The following is a 6000-nucleotide window of genomic DNA, read 5'->3' on the forward strand; positions in this document are numbered from 1 at the left end:
GGGCGCCGTGTGCAGGTGCCTTGCCCACCAGTTGGCGGTGGTACCTTGCATTGGCTATCTTCAGCTGGCGGATTTTCTCCTCCATTTCAAGGATGCGGTCGTCCCGACTGTCCTAAAGAGGACGGGGCGACGGAGTGTGGCTCTCGTCGTTGAGAGACTCCTCGTCGCCTTGCGCTCGGGAGCGCAGGAAGTATTTCTTGACCGCAGTTGCATTTTCGGGGTTGTTCATGCCCTCAGAACGAACGGGTGGTTGACCACTCATGTCTTTCTCGAGTCGAGAAGAAAGGGGTCGAGCTGTAGAAGGGATTTTGGGCTGTGTAAGTCGGGAAGTCCCCTCCTTCTAGCGCCAAAATGTTGTCGCACAAGAATGAACAACGATTAAATACCTCGGGCGGTTCGATCCAAGGCCGGACCAAGTGATCGCGCCCGGGCCAAAAATGGGAGCTCGTAGACCGAGCTGCACCCTCCAGACCCTGAGGTGTGTTTTGGGTGGTGTGACCGTGCCAAAGGTTGGCTGCCTACGTACCCCTTAGTTGGGATCAGGTCAGAACGTAGTTCAATTTGTGTACGGGGGCTATCTTGGGCTCAGTGGCTTTGGGAACCCAAGACTTTAGAGTAGGACCCGGCTCGTAGCTTCTGGTGAAGACTTTAGAGGGGTCGCGTGCTCGTAGCTCGGAGTTCTAGATCAAGAGCCAAGAAGCTGGAGAGCAGTGTGCACTGCAAAAGCTCGGGTCGCAGAAGAAGAGCGCGCTCCCTCTCGTGGAGGGGGGTCCTTCTTTCTGAGCCGAGGGAAGAGGAGTGCGCGCTCTTGGAATGTCACAAGAGCACGAGAGAATTCTTCAGAGAAGGGAAGTATTGTTCTCCAAATGTATGAATTCTGGAAAATTCGGATTCTTCTTTTCTCCCCTAGGGGGGGGTATTTATAGTATTTGAGGGGAGGCCTTGGGTCGGCCCCTTGAGACCCACCGGGTGGCCGGGAGCGAGGCGCGCGAGGCCTCACGCCCAAGAGGGCGCAGGGCGCACGCGACATGTCCCCTGGATGGGCGCGGGGCGTGCCAGGCATGGCGTGCCTGGCAGCGGGCGTGTCCGGCCGAGGTGGCAAGAACGCTCGGCCAAGGTAGCAAGGACGCTCAGCCAAGGTGGCCGAGGTGGAAAGGACGCTCGGCCGAGGTGGACGAGGTGGCAAAGACGCTCGGCCGAGCTGGCCGAGCTGGCGAAGACGCTCGGCCGAGGTGGCCGAGCTGGCAAAGACACTCGGTCGGGGCGACCGAGCTGGCAAAGGCGGTCGACCGAGGTGGCCGAGGTGGCAGGGACACCAGGCTGAGGCAGTACGGGCGCTCGGCCGGGGCGCATGTGTGCGCGGGCCGGGAAGTCGGGGCGAGCGGGAGTGCGTGCGCGGGCCGGGAGGCCGGGGCGCAGGGTGCGCGCGAGCCAGGCGCAATAGGGCGCGCTGAGGCCCATTGGGCCGGGGGCCTCAGGGCCGAGGGCGCAGGTGCGCGCGCGCCGGCCGTGCCGGGCGGTGGGTGCGTCGGGGCGCTCGGGCCTGGTGGGCCGGGGCCCGTTGGGCTTCCGGCCGGCCTTGGATCGTTTTTGAATTTTTGGTGTCACGAAAACGACCGGTAACAGGCTATGGGCTCGTTGACGATGAGAAAAGTCACAACACGAGTGACCTCGATGTTGCCCCGCGTGCCAAAGGTTACTGGCAAATCGATAGAACCGTTAGACCTGACCCTTTCACCGGAGAATATATAGAGGGGGGTCTTGATAACTCTAAGCCTTGCTCCGCTGAGCTTCATGCATTTAAGGTTGACTTGAAGACGATGTCCACTGCGCTGCCGTTGTGTATTAGGATTCATCGAACGAGGTTGTTCGCAACTATCATCGTTACAACTATTGCATCATTATGCGGGTGCAATACTCGATTGGCCTCGAGTTATTGAAGTGGATTGACTCGAACCGCGCAGGTGGTGGTTCCATGCAGGTCAGGTTTATGACGTCGACGATTTTCCCATGAGGGAGACGGTCCCCAAGTACTTTTTTCGTTGCGTTCGGGAGTCGTCGTTTTCAGTCCTTCCATGATTGTCTTGATCGCGTTTATGCCCGAGCCCCCCGAGTTGTTGCTCGTCGTAGGGGTCGCTATCACGGCCACCGCTTTTCCTTACATTTGTTGCGTCAGGCGCTCAGTCGAGGTTGTCACCCCGGCAGTGCGTATGATAAACTCTTTGAGTATTCCATCTTGCACCAAGGCCTCAATTTACCTCCTGAATTGGTGGCACTCGGATGTCACATGTCCATGATCCCGATGATATTCGCAATATTTGTTCCCGTCCCGTATTGCGGGGTTGCTCTTCAGTGGCGTCGGCGATCCTGACTTGTCTCTATACAAGATCAGGATACGGTCGAGTATTGTGTTGAGTGGGACAAAGGATTTTCTTCGAAATTCATTGACAAACGATTGCCTTGATGTCGAGGAAGGATGGCTGTTAGGGGCTTGGACATTTTTATGCCTTTTCCATTGTGACTCATGATGCTCGTCATCTCGCTCATGTCGATGGCTACACGATCATTTCCCTTTCGTTCGTCTAGGAAGTCCTCGATTCCCATGTGAGTTATGGCTCTCGCCATTGTTGGAATTGATCTAGGGTTAAGAAAACATTTAACGCTTTGAGCAAGCGGCGGAATTTAAAAATTTTATTTCAAACAAGTAAAACGTTTTTACTAACCTAGACAAAGAGCAAGTACATATAAATAAAACTATAAATGAGCATTAAATGTTTACTAATCTTTGAGAAGCTTGAACGTTGAGAAGCCTTAGGAAGGTTAAAACGTTCGTCTCCCCTCGCAGCACAACTATCTTCTTTCATCGGGAACTCGAGACACCACGAAAGTTTCTATCACAATAATAACTCGAGAAAGAAAGGAGTTAGTGTGTGGATACTTTTTAACACGACGACTCAAGAACAAGTCTAAGAGTCGAAGAGCTAAAACACTAGTTCAAATGTGGACCTAGGTGCCAAAACAAAAATGAAAGAAAACTAGAGAGAGGAAGGGGAGGAGCGGCCACAATTTCTAGAGAGAGAGTCTCTCAATCTCTAACTTATGTGTAAGGAGAAAACAATGAGAATGAGGCGTCTATATATAGGGGAGGGATTACCTTCAATAAGGTAGTTTCCTCTTCTATAGAATATTGTTGGAATTGATCTAGGGTTTAAGAAATAGTTTAACGCTTCGGTAAGCGGCGGAATTTTAAAAAATTTCTTTTGACAAGTAAAACGATTTTACTAACCTAGACAAAGAGCAAGCACATGTAAATAAAAACTATTATGAGCACAAATAATTTACTAACCTTTTTAGAAGCTTGAACGTTGATGAGCCTTCAGAAGGTTGAAAACGTTCTGCTCCCTCACAGCACGTCTCTCTTCTTTCCTCGCCAACACGAGCAACCACGAAAGTTTCTATCACTATAATCACTCGAGAAAATTAGGAATTAGTGTGTGGGCACTTTTTAACACTACGACTCAAGAACAAGTCTTAAAGTCGAAGAGCTAAACTTGCTAGGTCAAATGAGGACCTAGGTACCAAAACAAAAACGAAAAGAACTTAGAGAGAGAAGGAGAGAAGGGCGGCCAAGCTAGAGAGAGAAGCTCTCAATCTCTAAACCTTGGATGAATGAAATGAGGAGAATAAGGCTCCTATTTATAGAAGAGGTCTCACCTTCAATAAGGTAGTTTCCTCTTCTATAGAATATCACATATTCATGAGAAAATATTGCCTTATTCATCCATGAGTCACACGGCCAAGGCAACCTTCTAGAAGGCTTGGATTTGTTTCCTTTTTTTTGTTCCTTGTCTTGCCTTTGACTCTCTTGGCCGAAATTCCCTTATGCATGCATGGGAAATTTGTTTCCTCTTTTTCTTTTGGCAAGTATCTTGATATATTTATGCAAAAAATATTCTCTCTTTTCCCTTGGGTAGTAGGCACCCAACATCATCTAGAAAACGCTTCTAGAAGCTTTTCCATTTGTTCATGACAACATGAAAAAGGCCCATTAAGAATTTTCAATAAAATTCTTATGAAATGAAATTAATCCACAAGGCTCAATAAAACTAATATTGGCCGAGTGATGCATGTCATCAAATGACCATGTCAAAAAATTTCTTTACATTCATTTCATCTTATGTCTCAAAACACAAAAATACCATTTTGACAACTTTCGTAAAACTTGTCTCGTTCTTGTTTTGACTTAGCTTCTTGTTTAACTATTCCTACTCGATGTGATTTGTGACAGTGACCTCATGGATCCAAATGAACAAAGCTTGAGCTAAATACTTGGACTCAAAAGTTCACAAACCTTTTCCAAGTTTAGCTTAATGTCAACTGACTCCACTAAAGAGTTGACACTGAAAATCTCTGGGTTCAAATGAATTTATTTTCTACTCAAGAATTCAACCTAATTGTAATGAGTGGATCCACAGAATATTATCAGTGTTTACCCTTCATGAATATCATCAGCAAGTCAGGATTTACAAAATTACCATTTTACCCTTCTAGCTGTTATTTCCGCAACTCCTATGTCGCTTGTGAATAAGTTAGAAACAATGTATTCACGAGGAGCTAACAAGTCACATTGTTTCATCCAAAAGAGTCAAGACTCAATTTGGACACTGGCCAGTTCATTTATTCACATTCCAAGGAACAAAGCATGACGTGATATACATTGCATTTCAACAATCTTGTACATGAATTCCATATCTATGAGAACTTCACAAAGTTACTCATGATATTCTCATAACATAGTACTTCACCAATAGGTCCTGTTCGGAATCACATAGTGAGTCCGAACTCTGACTTTCTCAAATGAGAATACGTAAGCTGTGAAATGGCATGTCTCATTTCAGGATTAAGAAAAGCACGACGCAATTCATACGCAGTAACTTCTGTTGTCACTGTCACGAATCACATCGAGTAGGAATAGTTAAACTGGAAGCTAAGTCAAAACAAGAACGAAAATTGTCAAAAGGGTATTTTTGTCTTTTGAGACATAGGATAAAATGAATGTCAATAAATTTTTTGACATGGTCATTTGATGACAAGTAACACTCGGCCATAATAAGATTAATTGGGCCTTGTGGATTAATTTCATTTCATAAGAATTTTAATGAAAATTCTTAATGGGCCTTTTTCATGTAATCATGAACAAAATGGAAAAGTTTCTAGAAGGTGATAGGCGCCCAAATACCCAAGAGAAAGAGAGAATATTTTGTGCATAAATGTATCAAGATACTTGCCAAAAGAAAAAGAGGAAACAAATTTCCTCTAAGAGGAACAAAGAGAATCGGCCAAGTAGAGTCAAAGAGGGAGAAGATAAATGAGGAAACAAATCCATGTGGCATAGGTAATGCCTTACACGCCCAAAATGAAAAAGGGAAACAAGGGATTTGTTCATGAATATGTGATATTCAATATAGAAGAGGAAACTACCTTATTGAAGGTGAGACCTCTTCTATAAATAGGAGCCTTATTCTCCTCATTTCATTCAATATAGGAGAGACGTGCTGCGAGGGGAGACGAGCGTTGCAAACTTTCCAAAAGCTTCTCAAAGATCAAGCTTCAAGAAAGGTTAGTAAACTTCTATGCTCATTATAGTTTTTATTTATATGTACTTGCTCTTTGTCTAGGTTAGTAAAAAACTGTTTTTACTTGAAAAGAAAATTTTTAAAATTCCGCCGCTTTGCGAAGCGTTAAACTTTTTCTTAAACCCTAGATCAATTCCAACAACTTCGAGACATAAGAGGTTCAATGGTTTGTTCTTATCTTGTCTCTAGAAGTGCACTGGTCAATTCAGTACCTTCGGAAGATACCTAGAAGAACTATAGAGTCTCCAACTCTCAATGCCCCATAACCAGACACCATAGATTCTCCTAACAATCGTACTGAGGTCAATAGTCCTTTAACCCTTAGATTACGAATATATCGTTTTAAGCAAACTACGAAGAGTTT

This window comes from Urtica dioica, chromosome 3, assembly GCF_054948205.1.
Source record: "Urtica dioica subsp. dioica isolate 48M chromosome 3, U.dioica_male_clone48M_v1_H2, whole genome shotgun sequence".
Classification (NCBI taxonomy): Eukaryota; Viridiplantae; Streptophyta; class Magnoliopsida; order Rosales; family Urticaceae; genus Urtica; species Urtica dioica.